Below are 27,399 nucleotides of genomic sequence, written 5' to 3'. Positions count from 1 at the left end.
TTTATTGAGAAGAGGTGTGTCACATGAATATCCATGTTTTTGAAGAAAAAAAAATCACTTTGCAAGCTATGTGGAGGAAGGATTGGAGGGAAGAGATATGTGAGACTGGGAGAACAATAAGAGTTGATTACCACACTCAGGAACAGAGGGAGTGAAAGAAGACACTGAAACAACCCATTGTGTGTGGGTCATTCATATGCAGCATTCCACTAAACCTGATGGAAAAAGTTCAGTATCTGGCTGTTATGTTCTCCCCAAAGTCACTTAGGTGAAAAAACCTTGGGCTGATGGCCCTTGAACTGTTCAGCATGACAAGAGAATGAGGTAATTTGATATCCAGCCCTCAACTAAACTATATCAGATGGGGGAAGAAATTGATAAACAAAGGAGGAAACTAAGTTGGGGGGGGGGGGACTGAAATTGCCAGAGATTTCAGGTAGAAGAAAACTTAAAGTCCTTGAAAATAAGCAGATAAATCAAAAGGGGAAACATTATAAACATCAGAAGGAAATTTAACCTCCAGATCAAGTAAATGAGTTCAGGTATCTATGAATAAATACTTCAAAACAAAGGAAAACAATCCAACATGTAAGACATGGGACACTATTAATTTAAAGGGAACATGTAACCACAACACATTTTTCTTGGGTGGGTTAAAAAAAGAACTGGGAATTATGAAACAGAATTTATATCCTATGCATCAAAAATAATGAGCAGAGTAGAAAAACTGGAACCTCCAAAGGCAACTCTCACTAAAGAAACAAAAGAGAGAACAATGGACCAGGAATACAAATATACAGAAGTCAAGGACAATCTAGAAGAAGAGAAACAAAAGAAAATCATATTTTTAAAAACATGCACGAAAAACATACCGATAAGGAAACCAAGCATTGTAGAGACAACCTAAGGATTATAGGTCTCCCAGAAGAACAGGACAAAACTCTTTAACGCCTTGATGCACAAAATAATAGAAGAGTATTTCTCAGAACTTCTGAATCTAGAAAATGGAATTCCAATTAAAAGAATTCATAGGTCATGTCCAGAAGAAGAAGGGGTTTTGGGGAAAAGATAAGAAGTTCTAACTTTAATATATCTATAGGACTTCCATTTAGAAATATCTAATAGGAAGTTGTTGATATGAGACAGAAGAGAAACAAAGGCTGAATTTATGGATCCGAGAATTATCTGCATAGAGATGAGTAAACGCATGTAAGCTGTTGAGTGCATTAAGAGAATATATAGAAACACCAGAAACTACAGCCTTGGTATTTTATTTATATCCTATTAAAAACACGTTATCCTGCCTGCCTCAAGTCTCATTTATATTCTGCTAAAGGACACAATATGGATGATGATCCAATGAATCCATAGGAGCTTAGAAATGTATATTTCAGCCCCCTTCTCTTCATTTTGAAATAACTAAAAAGACATGAATAAGTCACAGAACCAGAGAGGAAATAAGGTTCCTAACTTCTGTTCCAGAAATTTAGCTTTCTCCATTGTCCCAGTCTGCCATTATTATTAAAATGCTATCTAATGACTATTAAACCCTATTAGTATAAAGAAACATATATGGGGGCAGCTAGGTGGCACAGTGAGTAGAGCACCAGCCTGGAAGTCATTAGGACCTGAGTTCAAATCTGGCCTCAAGAACTTGACACACTTACTACCTGTTTGATCTTGGGCAAGTCACTTAACCCGAATTGCCCTGCCTTGCCCCCTCCGAAATAAAAAAAGAATGAAAAAAAGAAACACATATGGAGTCTCTATGCAAGGAATTGTTGAGGGGATAAAAGAACAACACAACATGGTCCTTTGCCTTCAAAATAATTGCATTCTAGTTGGGAAAGCATCTTGTATATGCAAAAATAAACTGTACAAAAGTCAGCAGTGTTATACATTATACTATTGTATCTATTTCATACGATTGTTGTGAAGTTGTGTTTTTTTTTGCAAAAAGTCTCTCCTAATCCCCTTTAATCTTAGTGCCTTCTAATCTTAGTGTGATATATATGATATGATATGTATCTACGTATTTTTGTTAGTTTTTCAATTAACACAATACTATAAGGTTTCTAAGGATCAGAGAGGTGACCATTATAACAAGAAGTCCAATACTGTAATTTTTATCTTAGGGTTTCCATTTAAATGTTTTTAAATTCATTAGGAAAACAGATTTAAAGTAATGAAAAAAAATTAAATTTTACTGCACGTTGAAACATTTCTACAAAATAAAAAAGCAACTTCATGTTAATCCAGCAGAGCTAGTAATACATGAATTTAGTTTCACATGGGTGACAAGCTAAAAGATGTGCACATACACATACACGCACACTTCGTACATTTGTATGTAGTTTTATAAGCTCCTTTAGAGAGGGGACTGGTGTGAGTGTGCATGTATTTTTATTTTTCTTACATTTTTTGTATCCACATTTTTTGGTACACAGCAGGTGTTTAATGAATGCTTTTTGATTGAATGAAATACTTCATCATAGTGTTCATCTCATCCAGTAGTGACTGGAATTGTCTCTACATAAGTATTGATGGATAAGCATCTGTGTTCTACTCAAACTCTTCTACTGACAGGAAACTCCTAAAAGCTCCTAAAAGTCCCCCACCCTTTTATTGTTCAGCTTTGATTATTAGGAAGTTCTCCTTTTATAGGGTTCCAGTATTCTTCCTTGCAACTCCTCCTAGTCCTAACTTATAAAACACAGAATAAGTCTTCAGTACATCAGTGCTAGGCTTCATAAATGGTCTTTGCAGAAGACAGTTTCCTGATTTCATCTCTTCACTGTCTGTCCCCCCATGCCTATAAATTTGTCCCTCTTATTCTTTCCTTTCTGGTTTCCCTAACTTCATTCAGTTCTGTCTCAGCAAAAATCTGACCTTCTGCATGAAGCTTTTCTTGATTCCCTTTAATGTCATGTCTTCCTTCTAAGATTTTCTCCAATTTATCCTGTATATACCTTGGTTGTTGATAGTTGTTTAAATGCTGTCTCCCCTCTTAGACTGTGAGTTCCCTGAGAGCAGAACTGTTTTCATTGTTGTTATTTTGTCTTTCTTTACAGTACTGATACATAGTAGGAGCTTAATAAATGCTTTTTGACTACTACTAGTAGTAGTATTAATAGTACTAATACTACTACTAGTAGTATATTTAAACCTGTGATTTCAGCCATATCTGAATGTGAAAGTGTCCTCCAACAAGGTACACTGACAATTTATTTAGGACTTACTCTTAAAGTATTCCTTAAGAGTGCTAACAGATTTTGGATTGCTTATGTTCATATAATTAGTATGTGTCACAAGTAGAACTTGAAGAGAGATCTATTGATCCTAAAGCACTCATAACCCTACTATCTGCTACACCAGGGTTTTTATCCTGGGGCATGTAAATTTAAAGCAACAAAAACAACATTTTAATATTTCAATATAATTGGCCTCTCTTAGAATAATACATGTTTTATTTTATGAATTTAAACATTTTTTTCGTGCAGGGAGTCCATAGGCTTCACCAAACTGCAAAGGGTGCTAAAACACCCTGTACAGGTAGTCAGTAGATATTGTAAAATGTAGTGCTCATAACAAAAGATACATATGTATAGTATATACCATATCATCAAGTACATGGTGTGTGTGTGTGCACGTATATGCATATATATGTATACACAAACATATGCATGTGTATATCTATATCTATATATATATATATATATACACACACACACTAAATAAGGTTTTATATAATACATAAGCACAAACATACACTCTTACTTTTCATGACCCCATCTGTGGTTTCCTTTGCAAAGATATTGGAGTGGTTTGCCATTTCCTTCTCCAGTTCATTTTACAGATGAGGAACTAGGCAAAAGGCTCAAATGACTTGCCCAGGGTCATGCAGCTAAGAAGTGTCTGAGGCCAGATTTGGACTCAAAAAGATTATTCTTACTTACTTCAGGCCTGGCACTCAATTATCTATTGTACATAGCTATACATACACACATTCACAGATACATACATACACACATATACATATATACACTTATATACATATATACACATATGTATATATGTATGTATGTGTATATATACACACATATATGGGTATATATATGTGTCTATTTATCTATCTAAATGTCAGCTAGTTGACACAGTAGATAAGGTACTCAATCTGAAATAAGGAAGATCTAAATTCAAATCTGACCTCAAACACTAGCTTTGTGACTCTGGGCATGTTGCCATCTCTGACTGTCCAAATTTTCTAAACTGTAAAATAAGAATAATAACAGCACCTAATCCAAAAGGTTGGTATGTAAATTAAACAAGATAATATTTGTAAAGCACTTAGCATAGTGCTTGGCACATGACAGGTATTTAATAAATACTTGTTCCTCTTATTTATACTTACCTCCCCTATAAAATACAATCTCTTTGAAGTCAGGGACCATTTTATTTCTGTCTTCTTTTCCCCAGTATCTAGTTGAGTGCTTAACCTCTAGTATGAACTTTATGAATTTTTTTAACTAAAGCACAACTTTCAACATAATAACTATTCTTAAAGTGATAAAATTCCTTAGATTAGGTTTCACTTAAATGGATGATTGTGTTATAAAATTTGAGAAACACTGTTGATACTGGTGAATTTTATAAATGTGTCTTAATCTCATTGAGAAAATATTTAGAAATCATACCTTAAAGAATTATTAAATTTGACCTACCCAGCATAACTGAGTATAATCCTTCAGGGGAAAAATGAACATTCAGTGAAATAGAGGACTTTCAAGCATTCTTGATGAAAGACCAGAGCTGAACAGAAAATTTACCTTTCAAATACAAGAATTAAGAAAAGCATGAAAAGGTAAAGAGGACAGAGAAATCATAAGGGACTTATTAAATTTGAACTGTTTACATGGAAAGAAGATATTTGTAACTCATGAGACCTTTCTCAGTATTAGGGAAGTTGAAGGGAATATACATACATACTTCCATATGTACATATATATATACACATATATACATATATGTATATGTATACATACATATATGTATGTGTATATGTATATATAGACAGAGGGAATGGGTGAGTTTAATATGAAGGGATGATATCTCAAAAATAAAGTTAAGGAGTGAGAGAGGAAGAAAGGGAGAGAGAATAGGGCAAATTATCTCAAGAAAAAGCTGTTACAATGGAGGGGAAGAAGGCGGAGGTGAAAGGGAACTTACTCTCATTGGATTTGGCTTAAGGAAGGAATAACATAGACTCAAATAGGTATCTTACCCTACAGGAAAGTGGGGGGTGGGGGGGAAGGGATAAGGGGAGGGATGACAGAAGGGAGGGCAGATTGGGGGAGGGAGTAGTCAAAAGCAAACACTTTTGAAAAGGAACAGGGTCAAAGGAGAAAATAGAATAAATGGAGGGCAGGATAGGATGGAGGGAAATATAGTCTTTCACAATATTACTATTATAGAAATGTTTTGCATAACTACACATGTATAATCTATAACTTATATTGAATTGCTTGTCTTCTCAATTAGGATGGGTGGGGAAGGAAAAAGGGAGAGAATCTGGAACTCAAAGTTTTAAAAAGAAATGTTAAAAATTGTTTTTACATGCAACTGGGAAATAAGATATACTGGCAATAGGGGTATAGAAATCTATCTTGCCCTACAAGAAATTAAGGGAGAAGTGGTTAAGGCGGGGATGCGGTGATAGAAAGTAGGGCAGACTGGGGGAAGGGATGTTCCAAATGCATGCTATCTTGGGGTGGGGGGTAGAGAAGAGATGGGGAGAAAATTTGGAATGCAAAATCTTGTGGAAATAAACGTTGAAAACTAAAAATAAATGTTTTTTTTAAAAAAGAGAAAAAAAAGAATTATTAAATTTAATTAACCAAAACATCAGTTCTCATATGGGATAAAGTAAGAAAAAGTGCTATTCAAATCCAATTCTGTTTAAACCCCCTTATTTTAGCAATGAGGAGCAGTTGGTGGCTCAAGGCCACACAAAGGCACTGCAGAGGTAGGATTCATAGTCTTTTGGATCTCGGAGTACCAGGCTAGTATTCTGTCTAATGTACCATTTGAGCAAGAAGGAGCTTGGAGTTAAGCAAAGAGTCCTGGATCTGGAAGACCCACATCTGCTGCTTACTCAACATATAACTTTAAGCAAATCTTTTCAATACTCTGGCCTTCAGATTCTACATCATTAAAATTAGGGGACTTGGTTACATGACCTTCAAGGGCCACTGGAACTCTAAAGTTAAATAGCTAACAATGAATGGTTAACAGGTTAACAATTAAGAAAGTACTACTTACAAGGCAATTCAAGATAGTAAGATTTGTTGATTTCTTTAGATGATTAATTCTATGAACTTCTATGTTGGTTCTTATGTTCTCTTATATGGGGGCAAGTAGGCAGCACAGTGAATAGAGACTTGGAATCAGGAAAACCTGAGTTCAAATCCTACCTTAGACACTTCCTAGTTGTGCGATCTTGGGCAAATTAACTAACCTGTCTCAGCCTCAGTTTTCCTCATTGGTATAATAAAAACAACTACGTAAAAGGGTTGTTCTGAAGATGACATAAGATCTTCCACACACACAGTGCTTTTCAACTTTAAAAAGCTCATATAAATGCTAGCTTGTAGCAGTAAGTAGTAGGAGTAGAAGTAAGCATCAGTATTAGTAATATTATAGATGGAACTATAGCTTCCTTTCTTTAGCATTATACCAACCTGTTACCCATGACATTTCAGGTCTCATGATGTAGATTGATGAAAGTGATTTTTAACCATGATAACACATGGTTACTGATAACACAATAAGCATCTGATAATGAAAGATCCCTAAGTGAAGAAATAATTTGTTGGTGTTATACACAAGACATGGAAATAGCAGGAACATCAAAGCATTCTGCTTCAGTGACCAGGCTATCGAAAATGATATTTTCAGATTAGCAACCCAGCCACAAAACTTGATGTTCCGAGAACTCGGAGTTCTGACATCAAAGTTAGAAGGTGGAGAAAGCCTCAATGTGCCTGACTCTTGAACTGAACAATCTGGAATAGTACAAAGCCATTCAGTGCCTAGCTAGTCAGGTGTTGAATTCATAGGATCAGACTGAGCCTGGAGTGAGTATATTTGGAGAAACAAGTTTTAAGAATGGGGACTATGGACTATGCTTGATCTGTAAATGGACCCCTAGAGTTAATTCAGAGCCCCTAGGTTTGCCCTGAAATTTACTGAAATGAGCTAAAGATGACACAGAGACTACCCAGAAAACAGGCGTGGGAGCATGGGCCAAAGTTATTTGGCACTATTCAAGGCCCTCATTGTTCTTGATGTCTGGTTTATAGTTATAGGTAAAAAAAAGAGATTGCTACATAAAGACTCAGATCTTTTTCTTTTCAAATATGCTTGTCCTTGTCTAAATAGACTACGATTATAGGTAATAATAGTCCAGATACATGAGACAGGGTTATAGGCTGAGTTGTGGAGAAATATATCCAATCGAAAATTTTATACTAATTAGTATATGTATACCCTCACTGGAGGCTAGGTGTACTAACTAGTATATGTACATTAGAATATGTACATCCTCACTGTAGGATGGAATGAATGGAATAAATGGAATGAATACATCATTTCCTAGATTTTTGTAAAAATAAACAAATGTGACATTTTTGTAAAGTACTTAGCATGCTGTTTGGCACATAGTGATTGCCCTAGAAATGCTTGTTCCATATCTGCCATAAATGTTACTACTACTACTACTGCTACTACTACTACTGCTACTGCTACTACTACTACTACTACTACTACTACTACTACTTACTACTACTACTACTACTGATGATGATGATGATTTCATTCTTTCGTCTTTATATTCCTCAAAAAATATTAGATGGAAACAGAACTGGGACAAATCACTAAATACCTAATCTTCTTATATTGTTTATTTGGTGATATATTGGAAGAGGGACTTTGTTTTTTCTCCCTTTCTCATTAGGTTCACATATCCTTCTACAGCTTATGAGATGATGACATATAGTGGAATGGGCACTTGATTGGGAAACAGGAAACTTGGGTTTGAATCCTATCCTGATCCCTTCATTCCCCTTGGAAACTTAGATGGGCTGCTTTATTCTCTATGATGCTCCATTTCCAAATAGGTAAAGTAGATATGATGGTGCTTACACAGCCTCCCCTAAAAGGATGATTGAAATAAGAAAAATGACCTATTATCATTACAATCTGCTCTCCATTCCTCTTCTTAAGAAGTTGCAGTGTCTACCAATCATTGCTAGGGTAGTGGAAATGGTGCTGAATCTAGGGTCAGAGGACCAGAGTTAAAAAAAATTTTTCTCCCAATTACTCCCTGTATAATCTTGGACAAAAAAATCACTGAACCTCTCTGTGTTTAAGTTTTCTGAATTGTAAAGTGATGGTGTTGGACAAGATGCCCTCCTGGGTCCTTTTCAGTTCTCTATCTATGATTCCATGATCCTTCTGCCTTACATTTAAAGATATTCCTAATCTATCTCAAACTACATTTACTGACTTATTGAACTTTTACTCATTCTACATTCCAGCCAAATTTGAACTCACTGTGAGTGGGAGCATTTTGAAAGTCAAAATCTGAGAACAACATGGAAGTACTGGAAGCAATATGGGCTTCCCAGTTCCAAAGCCTGAAAGAAAAGCCTAGGAAATTAACCTGTCCTAAAGCCTACAAACAACATATAGTTGTAGGCAGTGTCTAGACTGACTATGACTATGAAGTAAAGATTGATTTAAATGAAAGAAGCTTGAGATACATAAAACTACAGCCAATATACCCTATTCAATTTAATGAGAATGAAAAGGGCTTTGAAATTTCTTATATGGTTTAAGAGCCAATATGCCACAGTAGAGGAAGTACTACACCTGAGCTCTCCCAATAGTCCCCTCCAAACAACTTAAATAAAATAGCTCAAATTCAATTCTAGAGTGGCAAAGCCTACAAAAGGACTAGGTGAAATATTTTCCTATTCGAGACAACTTAAAAGGTTGAAAGAAGGAATCTGTGACACTATGGATAGCCTTGAGTACCTATTATGGCAACACCAGCTGTGGGCTTTGGTGGTGGGTACAATAATAGTAGCAGCTTTGGTAGCTCCAAGCCCAGAGACAGTAAGGAGATTGAGGAACTGATAAGCAAGATTACAGATTGTCCTGTGCTAGCACTGGACAAAGGGCACTCTGGTGTTTGGTGACTCTATTTCCCCTACTAGCTTCTGGGTTGCAATTTCAGGAAGAAGAAGATCACAAAAGGGAACAGGGTGCTAGGGAGCAGTACTGCTTGCTGCATCAAGAGATTGGGGCTCTTCCTGAATAAAGACCAGAACACAAACCAGGAGAGCATTGACTATCTCTTCCAGATGATTGCACCTTGGAAGTACCAGAAACTTCCACACCCTCAGATCTAGCTCTGAAAACAGCAGCTGAAAAAAAAAGTCTAAGTCTTGGGACAGTGTATTGTCCCCAAGGTGAGCAGAGCGCAACTTGAACAAAAAATTCACAATCATCAAATAGGGAAAATGAACAAACAGCCAAAAAAAGGACCTGGATCATAAAAAGCTATGATGACAGTGAGAATCAAGACAACTCAGAAGAAGATAATGATGTCAAAACAGTTACAAGTAAGGCCTTAAGGGAGAAAAATTTGATTGGACACAAAGCTAACAAGGATTTATGGAAGAGCTAAGAAAAATGATTTTTAAAATCAAATAAGAGAAGTAGAAAAATATTTGGAAAAGAAAGAAGAGCAATGCAAAAAAAATATGAAAAACAATGAATAGGTGCAGCTAGGTGGTGCAGTGGATAGAGCACTGGTTCTGGAGTAAAGAGTACCAGGGTTAAAATTTGGCCTTATTAGATTTGTGACCCTGGACAAGTCACTTAAGCTCTATTGCCTCAAAAACCCCAACAACCAAGCAACAAAACAATGAATAGTTTGGTGAAAGTCACACAAAAATGTTGAAGAAAGTAACACCTTAAAAACAGATTTGGCCAAATAATAAAAGAGGTACAAAAACTCCTTGAAGAAAAAATTCCCCTCCTTCCCCCTCAAAAAAGGCAAGATTAGTCAAATGGTGGAATAGGTACAAAGCTTCATTGATGAAAATAATTCCTTAAAAAGCAGAATTGGCCAAATGGAAAAATGGTACAAAAGCTAACTGAAGACAATAATTCTTTCAAAATTAGGTTTGGGCAAATATAACATAATGGCTACATGAGACATCAAGAAACTACAAAACAATGTCAATTAATGCTAAAAAAAAGGTAGAAAATGTGAAATGTGTCATTTGGAGATATGAATTTTCCATTAACTACTGCACTGACTACATCCTGCAAATTTTGGTATGTTGCCCTATTATTCTCATTATTTATTGTTTCTATGATTTGTTCTTTGATTCACTCATTAGTAGGATTAGATTGCTTAGCTCCAATTCATTTTTAATTCATGCTTCCACAGTCCTTTATGGAATATATATTTTATTGCAATATGTTCTGAAAAGTGTACATTTAATATTTCTTCTTTTCTGCATTTGTCTGTGCAGTTTTTATACCCTAATACGTGGCCAATTTTTGTGAAGGTGCCATGTACATCTAAGAAAAGGGGATACTCCTTTCTATCCACCCAATATCTTATAAAGATCTATCATATCTAAATTTTCTAAAATTCTATTCATCTCCTTAACTTCATTCATAGTTATGTTATGGTTCAATTTATCTAGTTCTGAGAGGGGAAAATTGAGGGACCCCACTAGTTTAGTTTAACTGTCTACTTTCTCCTATAAATCATTTAACTTTTCCTTTAAGAATTTGGATGCTATGTCACTTTTGTGCATATATGTTTAATACTAGTATTACTTCATTATTTATGGTGCCTTTTAGCAAGACGTAGTTTCTCTGCTTATCTCTTTTCATTAGGTCTATTTTTGCATTTTTGTTGTCTGGGATCATGATTGTTACTCCTGCCTTTTTTGCTTCAGTAGAAGAAAATAGATTCTGTTATAGCCCCTTATTTTAACTGTGTGCATCTATTTTGGGTACTTCTATTTCAGCTGTGCTTCTTTTTTTTAAAGAAAGCAAAAAAAACCCTATGTTTTAATCTGCATGCAGAGTTCATCAGTTCTCTTTCTAGAGATGGATATAGATGCAGTAGTGGTATTGCTGGGTCAATTGCGCAGTGCTATGGCTCATTGGGCATAGTTCCAAATTGTTCTCCAGGAGGGTTAGACTAGTTAAAAACTCTCATTTTTTACATCCCTTCCAGCATTTGTCATTTTCTTTTTGTCATTTTCTGTCATGTTAGCCAATCTGATAGGTGGGAAATGATGCCTCAGAGTTGTTTTAATTCTCATTTCTCTAATCAGTAGTGATCGAGAGCATTTTTTTCACTTAACTATTGAAAGCTTTGATTTTTTTCTTCTGAAAAATGCCAATTCATATCCTTTAATGGTCCATTTATCAATTGGGGAATAGCTCTTTTTTATATATAATTTTGCCTCAGTTTGCTTTAAATTTGAGAAGGGAGGCATTTATCAGAGAAATTTGCTGTAAAATACACCCCAGTTTCCAGTTTTCTTTTTAATTTTGACTGTATTAGTTTTGCTCACAAATAAGCTTTTCAATTTCATGTAATAAAAATTATCAGTTTCACTTCCCATGATCCTCTTTTTTTTTGTTTGGTCATAACTTTTTTTCCTTCTTCATAGATCTGTCATCTATGCCCTGTTTGCCTTGGTTTTCTTATCTGTAAAATTAACTGGAGAAGGAAATGGAAAGCAACTCCAGTATCTTTACCAAGAAAACCCAAATGGTCATAAATAATCAGACACAATTGAAAACAACAAAATCACCCTTTATGTCCACTTTGACATTTGACCTTATCTTATATTTAACTTTATCTATATATTATTAGCAAATCCTAGCAAGAAGAGATAGAAAGAGAAATTGCCCTTTAAGTAAGTGTAAACAATAAAAAATATTGGGGAGTTTACCTGCCAAAACAAACTCAGGGATTATATGACACAATTACACAACACTTTTCACACAAATAAAAACACATTTGGACGACTGGGGAAATAATAATTTCTCATGAGTATGATATGGAAATATAATAAAAATTACAATTCTTCCTAAATTAACTCACTTGTCCAGTGCCTTACCAATAAAACTGCCAAAAAATAATTTTAGAGGACTAGAAAAAATACAGAATTCATGTGGAAAAACAAAAGGTCAAGAATATCAAAAGAACCAGTTTGAAAATGTGAAGGATGAGATCCCAGCAATAACAGGGTTCAAACTGTATTAGAAAGTGGTAATCATCAAAACAATCTCATATTGGCTAAGAAATAGATTGGTAGAACAGTAGGAATAGATTTTGTACACAATACAAAGTAGTAAATGACCATAGTAATCTAGATTTTGATAAGCTCAAAGATTCAACATTTTGAAGAAAGAACTCACCAACTAACAAAAATTTGGGAGATTAATGGGAAGCATTTTGGCAGAAACTAGGCAAAGACCAACTTCTCACACTGTATACCAAGATAAGGTCAAAATGGATACATGATTTAAATATAAAAAGTGCTATCATAAATAAATCAAGGTATCATGGAAAATTTTACTTGTCAGATGTATGAATAAAGGAAGAGTTGATGCACAAACAAGAGACAGAGAGGATTCACGGAAGTAAAATGGATAATTTTGATTACAAGAAATTTTAAATTTTTTTGCATGAACAAAACCAATGTAACTCAAATCTGAATGAATGTAGGAAATTGGGGGTAAATTTACAGTAAATTTCTCTGCTTCTAAGTCCAACATGTCTCCATGTTTGTCAATTAACTCTTGTGAATATCTATTATAATTCCCCTACTCCTGTGGTGTGTATGAAGACATGAAGATTTTATTAAATAAAAAAGCTTCCTAATTTGCTTCATTACTCTCAGGTAGCTAAAAAGAAGGGAAATACACTTCAATCTTAGAGATGGTATCTATTTTTGTTATGGTGGTAGGGAGTGTTTGGAATGTTGCACTTTCTGCTGAAATTGGCTTTGTTGATTTTACTATATAGTTACTAATCTTGTTTAACTTTTTTGTTTAATCATGACCATTGAGGTTTTAGTTACTGAAATAAGAAGTTGGATATAGAAGAATTGGGAAGGGATTCAGGCAGTAAGTGAAAAGTCTTGCTTGACAAATAGTCCTAGCCAAAGAGTCTGGGATGTAACTGTGAGAAGTGAAATGATCAGTGATTTATAATTATCTGCCCCAAGCTCTATGGCACACAAGTGAATAGGGGATTCTATTTTTAAAAAAATGCACAAAACATACTCAATATATTGAGATACCCATTTCAAAAGATGTTATAGCAGACAGCATGATGGTCCTATAGTAGTAAGGTAGAGGAATATAAGATTGTGTAATTGAACATTACCAGTTACTGTTCAGATGATGAGTTAGCAGGACACTTCATTCCTTCTTCCTTAAAACAATACATTTACCTGGCACTTTGAAGTTTATAAAGAACTTTCTTTAAAACAACCCTATGAAGTATATAGTATAAATGTTATTAATGTTATTTTACAGATAAATTATGAAAGAACATGAATTTATAATAGTAAGAGACTTTAAGGTTATCAGGTTCCGCTTCATTTTACAATTGAGAAAACTGAGGCTAAGAGATGTTAAATGACTTTCACAAAGTTGTTCCAGTAAAGCTTGGATTCAAACCCAAGTCATCTGACTCTAAATCTAAAATTCTTTTTATTGCCTCAGGTAAAGAAATGCTAATTTTCTTGCCCAGAGATACAGAGCAAGTTTCAAAACCCAGATTCAAACCCAGGTTTCTCTTGAAACTAAATCCAAATTCTTCCTGCTACCCCATGCTACTTTTCATGAATATCTGGTTACATGACTATAGGAAAAGCATAGGGTTGAGTAGGGATAGAAGGGGCGAATGAGAGGTACAATTCTAAAGCTTAGAAAATGAGTAGAAGTACTTTAGATAGGATAGGGAACATAGCTTCTGAGTGATTGAAGAACACTAAAAATGGCTAATATGGGTGCCATTATCCACTTAAGGCATTGCTAGAAACTTTTACCTACATGATAAAGTACAAGTTATATTTACAAATTTATTTAATATTGCTTAAATGTAGAGATCCTATATTACAAATAGACCCATTTCTTCATTGTATTCTTTTTTTCTGCCTCTTAGCATATCATCATTCCTGAAATAAATAGACCGCAAATTTTCTACCTGTTGAAAATTTATGACTTCTGGCCTAGGTGCTCCCACTTATATATGTTCTCAGATTCTCCAACATACCAAAAAAATCTTTCTTCCATTTGTGATTCAGAACTGAACTTTTTCTATGCAATTATGTTCTAACGTATTATTTTGTACAAGTATTTTATACCCTCCCTTTTGAGGGAAGAACTGATTAATTTTCTGATCTTTGTAGTTCCAGAGAATAGCAACAGTATTTTATACAAATTAGGTGCTTAATAATCATTTATTTAATTGAAAGTGAGCTTTGCTTTTACCAGGAAATCCCTTCCCTCCCTTAGATGGCTATATAGGAATTGAACAAGGATTTGGCAAGTGGTGATGAGAGGTTCTCCAAAGCTGAAGAGCTATTAGCATAATGCAAGTGATAATTGGAATTTGCTCAAGTCTGTTCCACAAGGGAGATTATGAAGCTATTTAATTAGTGAATCTGAGATATCTGGGGGAAACATGATTGAGGCCTCAGTATAAAGAAAGAGTTGAACTTGTGATCAGCAGAGAGACAAAGATGAATTGAAAACATCTGAGACAATTCCTCTCCCCTCAAAGGGTTTCTATTTTTAAGACTTGGCAATAAGCCTCCAAATCCTGAACTGTGAGAGACTGAGGTCATCTAGAAGCCAATGACTTAAGAGTTTATATATCAGTTCGAAAGGTATGAGCCAGAGTGAATGATAAAGAATACAAGCTAAAAAAAAAAAAACTGACTTAGAACCTTGAGCACAAGAAGATATACCAACAAAGAATATCTTAAAATCAAAGGCAAGATTGAGTAGAACCTCTAAGATAAAATAAATATTTTAAACAAAAATTGTTATATGAAGGAATGTGAAACAATATGGTCTAAAGGTAAAAAATCCTGTGGGTGGCACAGGACTCATGAAAGAAAAGCAAGAAATCATAGACTGATTTTGGAAAGAAATAAAAATCATTTAAAATAAACTATGGAATTAGTTTAGGTTTTTTTTAAAAAATTACAACTCTTGGTAATGTATTAAAAAATTCCAGAAACTGTGGAGTGGGAAAAATTTATAAATAATATAGAATTTTTCTGAAGAAGTAGAAAATCAAGAGAGAGATAGAGAGAGAACATAATATTTGAAATAAAAAATAAAATAATGTGGATGAAATTTTGGCAGAAGGAAAAGAAAAGACAAATAAACATTAGCTATATTATTAAGTACCTTGAAAGAATACAAATTTTGTAGAAAGCAAAACAATTGACCTTGAATACAAGATTCAAGAAAATGACTTAAGATTAAAACTCTCTCAGAACATGGTAAATTAAAAAATATATATATAATGCAGGAAGTAGTAAAAGAAAATTGCTTAGAATTTTTTATACAGACACCCAAAGATTAATGGAGAGAATCTGCTAAAATAAAATAAACAAAAACACATTTCAGCTGAAATACAGATCGTAGTTAAATTGAACATTTTTAATAAAAATGATTTTTTTAAAGAATCAAAGAGAAAAACTTCAAATATTAAAGAGAGGCAAATTGAACAACAATATTTTATTCCATGTTCACAAAGAATCATTGTAAAATGTGAAATAACACATTTCAAAAAGCAAAAGATCTCAAGCTACAAAATCAAATATCTAATAAAAATGAGCCTAATAAGCAACGAAAAAGGGAAACTTTGTATAAGACAGAGTTATTAGAGGCATTCTTAAGCAAACAAACAAAACAGCAGAACAGTGAGGTTTGCTGATTATTTATTTTGCAACCAAATATAAAATAGAACACAAGAAAAGTATATAAGTGCAATTATCAACAAAAGACTAAATAATGAAAATAAATGCCATTTTTATAGCTTTTCTTAGAAGCAAAGATTGACTGACCTATGACAATATTTACTCATGGGGAAAAAAACAACAGGAAAGAAAGACTATCAAAAGTTTAAAAAGAACCTAAATGGCTAAAGACTTATGGGAAATTTATAGATGCGAAAGACTTAAAGGTGAAAGAGTTATTCAAATTCACCATGTACTAAAATTATAATTACCATTCTTTTCGTGTGAGAGACTAGCAGAGTGGGAAGTTTCATGAATGGGAAAAGGACAGGAGGAACAGAAGATAACATGTGATGAACCCCATATTAAGACCAGATATGTTTTCTGGGTGACCCTCGAATTGGCTCTATGCTTGTCAATGAGTGAAATACCCTATTTTCACAAACTTTTGTTGCTTTGAGTCCAGAGGAATGTGAGTCAAGGTGGTCAATATCTGGACAATATTCCAGCTCTTCACCAACAACATTTTGAAGACTGTATGGGATCAAAAAGGGGTACCTTTCTGAGGATATTCTTATTTCCACCCCAGATTAATTGTATGTATTATAGGAAGGAATTCAAGGTTCTATTAGTCCATGGGTTATATTGCAAGGCTGAAATTATATCTGTATCAGAACTTATGTTTTCTGGGCTTTATTTTGGAACTAGAACAACTTCAAATGAATTGTTAGTGATACCCACATCTGAGTCCAATCACAGGATGGTTGGACTTTTAATAATTCTTAGGATGTGTCAATATTTACAGACAGATTATCTTGTGTAACTTCATGCTAATGAATCTCTTTAACAGATAATTTAAAAATGATGCACCATTCATTTCACTGAGGTGAATTAGAGGAGGGCCTGATCGAGGCCTCTATTAGTTTAGGTTTGATGTTTAGACAAAATGAAGCACTCTTACCACATTCATCATTTAATAGTTAACAAATGGAGATTTACTTAGATGTAGCATAGAAAGTATATTCAATAAGGATACTTTAGGACTTAGCCTGGATAAATGTGACACCCAACCCCCAAAGAAGGCAGAGTGTAGTGACTCACCTCTTCTCAGGAAATCCTCCTCTGTAGAGCTCCAACTCACATGGCTAAGCCTTTTATTCCCTTACATGACCAGGAAGCTCTCTTGATTCAGCCAGAAGCTACAGACACACTACACAGCTTGAGTCCTCTGGGCCAAGAAAGTCTTAAGAACTACTCTATCACCTTGCCAGGAAAAAATTGCTTAATCCATGGTATCATAGTGGAAGTCAAAAGCAAGGAGAGGGAAGTGAAAATGAAACTCTGCTAGGTAGTGGTCCTATCACAGGGAGCCACTAAAATATGAGCCCTCATGTGGCTTCAAACAAGCATCCAAATCTGTACCCTCCTTGAAGTTCTTCAGATAAGTAGTCTGAACACTTACACATTTTTTGAACAGATACTACCATCATGGTCTTAGCTGTGTCAACATAGTCCTAGGAAAAGTTTCAAGAGGGTGCTATGGAATCAGAGCCCCCTACCCAAATGCCACATGTCCATGTTGTGCTATTCTAGACAACCAAAGATAGCAGAGAAAAACTACAAGGTATTGAAGTGAGAATGGACAGATGTTAACATAAGGTTTGAGATGTGGTAGAATTTCTTGGAAAGAGCATTCCATTCAGTAATATTTTTCTTAGTAACAAATAATACTCTCCTTAGAAGCTGAAGTTTCTGGAAATCCTTGTTGGGTTTTTCAAAAGTTAACCTGGTTGATAGACCAGTTTTTGCAAATAACCAGTCTAGGAGTCAAGAGATAAGATAACCAGCCAAAGTCATGTATGTGGGAACTCTAGTCAAGTCCAATGCATTCAGGGCTACACCCTAAGTAAGCTCCAGTGGTTGAGATTTTACTAAGGTTATGTCATGCATGTTTTCTCATCCCCTAGTCCACTAGAGTACCTCAGCAGGAAAGCCTTAACCATTTTTCACCATCCCTGGGAATAAAATCAAATCAGTGTCTGAGTTCTTAAGTGGGGCAGAGCTGCCTTTGCTCAAAAAGGAGTAAATAAATCAATCATGCCTTACCCCTGTGCATCCATCAAGGGTTTAGACATGAGATCCCTTTCCACCTGGCCACCTTGACAGCCTCAGTTCAAGAGTCTTTACACTTTCTTCCCTTACCCACAGCCCCAAGGATAATTAACTTCCTACCTGGAACCTAGAACTAAGCTACCATTACTTGGGTATGATCATTTATTTTCTATGTCTAGCAACCATTTTTTTCTAATAATATCTGAATTCCTGTGAATCAAAATAGAAGAATACCTAAGTCAACACTTACTTTGCTTGTTTCCACTCGCCTTCAATCCTGATGCTTCTGAGCCCTACTCTCAAATCCTTATCCCAATTTATAGGCTCTGACATTGTACCCTTGGGCAAAAAGTGTCCTTTTTTAAAAACTAGATCCATTTCTTTCATTTTCCTTAGATCTTCTTACACTCATGGAAACCTAGCTCTCCCACACCTTGAATCCTTGGTCACCTTCTCCAGAATTTGATGCATCTTCTCTCACATTTCCTCAATAAATAGGAATAAGAGTAGGAGTTCTTCTGTTTGACATTTAAAGCCCTTAAAAACTTGATTCCAAGCTCTTTTTCTGATTTTACACCATTCAATCTCACACAATGTACCTTTGAATCAAACCAACCTTTTATCTTATTCTTCTTGTATGACATTCCATATTCTACCTCTGTTCTTTAACATAAGCTGACCCTCATGCACATAATTATTTTCTTTCTTTTGCTTTTTAATATATTTCTATTTATTTTTAAAGATTTTCCAGTTAAACTATCCCCAAAGGGCAATCAATTTCTGCATACAGTTTTATCCAGCAATACCACCACTAGGTCTGTATCCCAAGGACTTCATAGAATAGGGAAAGGGACCTCCATGTATAAAAATATCTTTTCTGATGGCAAAAAATTGGAAATTGAGGGATTGCCAATCAATTGTGGAATGGTTAAATGAGTTGCAGTGTATGGATGTAATGGAATACCATTGTACTATAAGAAATGACGAGCAGGCAATTTGCAGAAAAAAAACTAAAAAGAACTACATGCACTGATGCAAAGTGAAGTAAGCAGAACAAGAATATTGTACACTGTTACAGCAATATTGTAAAATGGTCCACTATGATCGAATTAGCTCTTCTCAGAAATACAATGATCCAAGAAAATTCCAAAAGACTCATAATGGGAAAATGCTATCTACACCCAGAGAAAGAACAAGTGGAGTCTGAATAGAGATTGAAGCATACTATTTTCACTTTTTTCATTATTTTGTTTATTCTTTCACAACATCATTAATGTGGAAATATGTTTTATATGATTGTACATACATAACATATCAAATTGCTTACCATCTTAGAAAGGGTGGAGAGGGGAGAGGGAGAATATTTGGAGCTCAAAACTGCATATTAAAATGAATGTTAAAATTGTATTGGAAAAACTAAAATACTAAAATACTATTTAAATAAAAAAAAATTTCAAATTGCATGTAAAAAAATAAAGTTTATTTTTCAAAATACTGAGTTCCAAAATTTTTCACTCCTTGAGAGAGCAAGCAACATGATATAGATTATACATGTGAGGTCATGCAAAATGTTTCTATATTATCCATGTTGAAAAAAAGAGACAGAAAGGGAGGAAAAATGAAGTTTTTTTAAAGTATGCTTTAATCTAAATTCAAATTTCATCAATTTTCTCTCTGGAGGTGGATAGCATTTTTCATCCTGGGTTCTTTGGCATTTTCCTGGATCATTGTTTAGATTAGAGTCACCAAGCCTTTTCCAGTTGATCCTCCTTATACAATTGCTGTTACTGTGTACAATGTTCTGATTCTAATCACTTCACTTTCCATCAGTTCTTGCAAAGCCATCCTAGGTTTCTTTTCTGAAACCATCCTGCTCATCACTTCTTATAACACCATACTCTTCCATCCCAATAATTTACACAACTTGTTCAACCATTCCCTAATTGAAGGACATCCCCTCAATTTCCAATTCTTTGCCACCACAAAAAGAGTTACTGTGAATATTTTTGTCCTTTGTTCCTTTTCTTTGACCTCTTTGGAGGTAATGCTGGTTCAAAGGGTATGCATACTTTTATATCCCATTGGGTACAATTCCAATTTTTTTCTACAGCATGGTTGAACTAGTTCACAGCTCCAACAGCACTGCTTTAGTATATCCATTTTCCCACATCCCCCCAGTGTTTCTCTTATTCATTTTCTATCGTATTAGCTAATCTGATAGGTTTGAAGTGGCATCTCAGAGTTATTTTAATTTATATTTCTCTAATTAGTAGTAATTTAGAGCATTTTTTGTTTAATTATTGATAGCTTTCATTTCTTTTTTTGAAAACTGCCTGATTGTATCATTTGCCCATAGATCAACTATCTCAATTCCCCATATAATTGAGAAATGGGACCTTTATCAGAGAAACTTGATGTAACTTTTTCAAGTTCATAGTTTTCCTTCAAATTTTGGATGTATTATTTTTGCTGTGCAAAAGCTTTTTTTATTTAATGTAATCCAAATTATTCATTTTACTTCTCATGAACTTATCTATCTTTTGTTTGGTCATAAATTTTTCCCTTCTTCATAGATTTGATAGGTATATTTTTTCCAGGTTTCTCTTTATTTATAACTTTTTATCTCTAAATAATTTATCTGTTTTGATGTTATCTTGGAATACAGTGTGAGATGTTGGCCACTGCCAATTTTCTTCCAAACTACTTTCCAGTTTTTCTAGCGATTTTTGGTCAAATTATGAGTTTTCACACCAAAACTTGGATCTTTGGGTTTGTCAAACTCTAGATTACTATGGTCATTCATTACTACGTATTGTGTACCTATTCTATTCCGCTGATCCATCACATTTTCTTAGTATAAAATTATTTTGATGATTTCCATTTTTTAGTATAGTTAGGAATCTGGAACTGATTAGCAACCTCCCTTCACATTAAAAAATGATTCCCTTAATATTCTTAACCTTTTATTCTTCCAGATGAATTTCATATTTTTGCAAAAGCTTCTAGTTTGTTACCATTGGAGATAATTCTTACCTTTAGTGTTTGATAGATATTATCTATCATTTTAAGAAAAACTCCTTTGATTCTTATGGTTTCCAGTATTTTTAATAAGAATAAGCATTGTATTTAGGCAAAAGCTTTTTCTGCATCTATTTATATAATCAAATGTTTTTTTTGTTATTGATACAGTCAATTATGCTGATAGTTTTCCTAATGTTAAACCAGCCCTGCATTCATGCTATAAATTCCACCTGGTCATGGTCATAGTGCATGATCTTTGTGACACATTGCTGTAATCTCCTCATTAGTATTTTATTCAAAATTTTTGCATTAATATTAATTAAGGAAATTCATCTATAGTTTTCTTTCTCTGGTTCTGTTTTCCCTTGTTTAGGTTATCAAAACTATATTTGTGCTGTAAAAGTAATTTTTCAAGACTCTTTCTTTACCTAGTTTTTCAAATAGTTTATATAATATTTGGATTAATTATATCTTGAATGTTTGGTAGATTTCCCTTGTAATTCTACCTGGTCCAGGGAACTTTTTCCTTAGACAGCTAGCTCATTTACAGATTGTTAAATTTGTTTTCTAAGGTAAGGTTCCATAAATGTTCTACTTCTTCTTCTAATTTGGGCAGTTTATATTTTTGTAAATATCCATTTCACTTAGATTGTCAATTTTGCTGTCATATAATTGGGCAACTTAACTCTTAATAACTGTTTTAATTTGATATTCATTAGTGATGTATTCACACTTTAATTTTGATACTGTTATCTTGTTTCTTTTTTTAAATAAAATTAAGCAATTAGCTCCTTTTTCATAAAATCATCTCCTATTCTTATTTCTTAGTTCATTTTAATTTTTTTCAATTTTATTAACCTCTCCTTTGATTTTAAGAATTTCCATTTTGTTGTGTATTGGGGATTTTAATTTCTTCCTTTTCTAGTTTCTTTTAGTGGTTTGACCACTAATTTATCTGCTCTTTCTTTTTTATTTTTAAAATTACTGTTATTTATTTTGTTAAATATTTGCCAATTACATGTAAAAACTGTTTCAAATTCTCTCACCTCCATCCATCCCTCTCCCATCTTTGAGAAGGCAGGCAATTTGATATCAACTATACTTGCGAGATCATGCAAAACATGTTTCTATATTAGCCATGTTAGAAAAGAAAACACAGGCAAAATAAAACAAAATAAGTTTTATTTTAAAGGAACGTATACTTCATTCTGTGTTCAGAGTTCATCAGTTCTCTCTGTGGTTATTGATAGCATTTTTTTCATTCTGGGTCTTTGGACTTGTCTCGGATCATAGTCTTGATCAGAGTAGCTAAGTCTTTCCCAGTCAACCATCCTTATACTATTGCTGTTACTGTGTACAATGTTATCTTGGTTCTGCTCACTTCACTTAGCATGAGTTCATATGTGTTCTCAGGTTTTTCTTAAACTATCCTGCTCATCATTTATTATAGCATAATAATATTCCATCAGAATCATATACCACAATCTGAATTTTATGGTTCTTCAATTTTATTCCATATTATAGAAGATTACCACTTTTCTGTAAGACAGTCTTTTTTTTTGAAAGAAGTTACATGGTTACAAATCCATAAAGTCAATTTAGCCTCATCAAGACAAAACATTATGGCAAACTTTAGCTGGAACAACTATATAATGCTTGGTGACCAGCTACTACTAAAAGTAGTAGTTGAAAAGTAACTGGGAATGTCAGTAACATAAATCTTAATTCACACATGCTATTGACAATAGGAACAAAAGGGAAAATGGCAGATAAAGAAGGTGAAACCAGTGATCTATGAAGTCTTTTCATGTTTCTTGACTGTCTGTTTGTAATAACTGTTTTCCATGGCAGGATTTGTCTTTACAAAACAACCAGTCTCCTCCCTGAGATGATTTCAAATGACTCGCGGTTTCTTTCATCACTTCTTGGGATCAAATTATGTTCTAGATACAGGAGGAAGAGATTTGTGCTTGGTGACTTGTGATTGATTTATTGTTAAAAATTATCTATGGCTAGGTCATAAGGAAGTACATAAGAAGACTTAAAAATGATAATAGAGAGGGCAATAGATTTTCCACTTGTACTTGTAAACATAGTCATCTTTTTGAGTCCCAGATGAGAGGTAATGAGAGCTAGCTCTAATCCACAAGCAGCTTTTCACTGTAAACTATACTCTTCAACTGTTGTAATATGGAAAATTTATTTAACTTTTTATGACTTGAATTTACAGCAGTATATCCTGAGCAATTACCTAACCAACAGTGCAGTGCCCAATTTCTAATATATGCGAAGACACTATTTACATTTTTTTCAAAAGACAGAAAAGTACACAGGAAGCAGGTCTTGATTGTTTCTCTTTCAACTGGTAAAGGTTATGGGTCAGAGGGCCAGGTATGGGAGAAGGGAAAGAAGAACAATACTCTCCTCAAGTTTAAGTTTTTCCAGGGTCACTTAAAGGATACCCTAAGATTACCAACTGCCTTGTATTTTGCAGGTGTATATTGGGGAAAATTTCATTATGGAGAGAAGAATAGTGTGGTAGCCACAAAATGTGGCTCAGCTCTGGCTATGGTTCTGGAGTAATAAAAAGCTTTGACTCATAACAAGTTTCCATTTTGGAACTGAGACCACCTGTTCTCAGGCACTTTGATACTTACTTAAAGCTCAGACCACACATTGCTACTTAGGGTGTCAGCTGCAACTACCTAAGATTTACTCATTAATATCTCAAAAATGATAATATCTTTTGTACTAGTTCCTGATTCAATGGATAATTGGTGGTGGTTCAGGCAAAGCATTTACTATCATCTATGTGCCATGGTCAATCAATTAGAGCCCACTATCACCATATTAGTGTCTTGTATTACACATGTTGATCCGAAACAGTACCGTTCTTAAGCAGCTTATAATCTAATAAAGGAGAAGAGAAAGGATATAGAAAAATACCCAAAGAATTATGATGTAGAGAAGAATAAGATACAAGCAAAGTTGAGATCTGAGACAGACACACAATGTTTGAGGAAGAAAAGGTCATTTATGTGTGTAATGGATGTTAAAGATTTATGGAAAAGATGGTGTATGAGTTCTAGGTAGGTCTATAGAAGTTTTCTTTCTGCTCTCCTCCTTGAAAACTGTCAGACATGTTGACTACTATCTACAGAGTGTTCCTAAAGTCTGGACACAGACAAAAATGCATATGTTCAAGAATTGAAATGAATAAAATTTTGAATAACATTTTATTTAATTGGAACATTAACAAATAACATCTTCAATATAATTTCCATTATTTGTGATGCAAAAGTTAATGTGCTTTGCAAGATTTATGTAAACTCGATCCAATAACTCAATAACACCACATTGCTGTCAATTTTAACACATTTGCTCTTGGAATATAAGTATGAAATCATATGATGTTATTTGATGTCACAGATGTTATTTGTTAATATTCCAATTCAATAAAATGTTGAAAATTTCAATCATTTCATTTCTTGAAAATATGTGGTTTTGCCTATGTGTCTGATTTTAGGAATACCCTGTACTTCTGTTTATTCTTGTGGGAAAGAGTGGTACCAACTGAAAAACCTAGAAATATTTGTTTGAGGTGTGAGTTACCAAAGAACAACAAAGAAAAAAATAAAAACCTTGGTGTTACAGATAGCCTTTTCAACTTTACTGCATATTAGCCATAGAGGCTTCAAAACATAAAGATAGGAAATGAAATGTGATGCAAGAAGATAGTGTGTTGGAATTCAGTTTTAATGTTTCTATCATGAATTGAAATGAGTCACAGATTCTTCATGAGTGATGTAGTACATATAATAAAATGGATAAAACACTTGTTTATAGTCTTATGGGGCAGCAGTTGGTGTAGTAGATAGAGGGCAGGGCCTAGAATTAGAAATACTCATCTTCCTGAGTTCGAATATGGTCTCAGACACTTACTAGTTTTGTGACCCTGGGCAAGTCACTTAACCCTGTTTGCCTCAATTTCTTCATCTATAAAAAGAGCTGGAGAAGGCAATGGCAAACCATTAAAGTATCTTTACCAAGCAAATTCCAAATGGGGTCAAGAAGGGTCAGACATGACTGAAATGATTGAACAGAGTCTTATAAGAACAAGTGAATAAAACTTTAAATTTTAAAGATTAGTTTTAGGGGTTGGGCAGCAAGAGATAAAGAATTAAGAGCAATGCCAACATAGATACGACAAAAATTTGTTGATGTCTAGCTTGGAGAAGGAATTTTGGGGAAGGAATAATAGGTGTCTTCAGGTATATGAACAGTTTTCTTGTAGAAGAATAAGATTTTCTCTATTTAGTTTCAGAAAATGGCATTAGAATAAGTGGCTGTCTCAAAAATAGGCAAAAATTGAGTAAGAAACAAAAAGAACCTTGAATATAGAAAGCTACTATGTTGACAGGAAAGAGCAAAACACAAACTCATAAGAAGAAAACATTGTCCAAATGCTTACAATGGAAACTTGAAAGTATAATATGAATTAGTCTAAAGCTCAAAAAGCCTTATTAGAAGAGCTCAAGAAGGATTTTTTTAAACCATTATTTAGTTATTTAACATTTTTAGTTTTCAGCATTAATTTTCACGAGAGTTCGAATTACAAATTTTCTCCCCATTTCTACCCTCCCTTCCACTCCAAGATGGCATATATTCTGATTGCCCTGCTCCCCAGTCAACCCTCCCTTCTGTCACCACACTTCCCTCCCATCCCCTTTTCCCTTCCTTTCTTGTAGGGCAAGATGAATTCCTATGCCCCATTGCCTGTATATCTTACTTCCTAGTTGCATGCAAGAACTTTTGTTTTGAACATTAAAACTTTGAGTTCCAAATTCTCTCCTGTCTTCCCTCCCCATCCACCCTCCCTAGAAGGCAAGCAATTCAACATAGGCCACATGTGTATCATTATGCAAAACCCTTCCACAACACTCATGTTGTGAAAGACTATATTTCGCTCCTTCCTATCCTATCCCCCTTTATTCAATTTTCTCCCTTGATACTGTCCCTTTTCAGTAGTGTTTGCTTTTGATTACCTCCTCCCCCTATCTGCCCTCCCTTCTATCGCCCCCCCCCCTTTTTAACTCTTTCCTCCTTCTTTCTTGTGGGGTAAGATACCCAATTGAGTGGTATGTTATTCCTTCCTCAGGTCTAATCCGATGAGAGCAAGATTCACTCATTCCCCCTCACCTGCCCCCTCTTCCCTTCCAACAGAACTGGTTTTTCTTGCCACTGTTATATAGCATATCTATCTCTCCCTTTCTCCCTCTTGATGTATTCCTCCCTTGTCCCTTAACTTGATTTCATTTTTTTAGATATTATTACTTCATATTCAACTCACCCTGTACCCTCTGTCTATATATATATATATATATGTAAATATATACATATATATGTATATATATACATATATATATGTATGTATGTATATTCCCTTCAGCCATGCTACTACTGAGGTCTCATGAATTATACACATCATCTTACCATATAGGAATGTAAACAAAATAGTTTGACTTTAGTAGTAAGTCCCTTATGATTTCTCTTTCTTGTTTACCTTTTCATGCTTCTCTTGATTCTTGTGTTTGAAAGTCAAATTTTCTATTCAGCTCTGGTCTTTTCATTGAGAAAGTTGAAAGTCCTCTATTTTATTGAAAATTCACATTTTGCCTTGGAGCATGATACTCAGTTTTGCTGGGTAGGTGATTCTTGGTTTTAATCCTAACTCCATTGACCTCTGGAATATCTTATTCCAAGCCCTTTGATCCCCTAATGTAGAAGCTGCTAGATCTTGTGTTATTCTGATTGAGTTTCCACAATACTCAAATTGTTTCTTCCTGGCTGCTTGCAGTATTTTCTCCTTGATATAAAAGCTCTTGAATTTGGCAACAATATTCCTAGGAGTTTTCTTTTGGGGATCTTTTTCAGGAGGTGATCTGTGGATTCTTTCAATTTCTATTTTACCCTCTGGCTCTAGAATATTAGGGCAGCTTTCCTTGATAATTTCTTGAAAGATGATATCTTTTTTGATCATTGCTTTCAGGTAGTCCAATAATTTTTAAATTATCTGTCCTGGATCTATTTTCCAGGTCAGTGGTTTTTCCAGTGAGATATTTCACATTGTCTTCCATTTTTTCATTCCTTTGGTTCTGTTTTATAATATCTTGATTTCTCA

The sequence above is a fragment of the Trichosurus vulpecula genome, chromosome 7 (assembly GCF_011100635.1).
Source record: "Trichosurus vulpecula isolate mTriVul1 chromosome 7, mTriVul1.pri, whole genome shotgun sequence".
Classification (NCBI taxonomy): Eukaryota; Metazoa; Chordata; class Mammalia; order Diprotodontia; family Phalangeridae; genus Trichosurus; species Trichosurus vulpecula.
The sequence above is the reverse complement of the archived record's forward strand: the minus strand, read 5'-3'. Positions refer to the sequence as shown.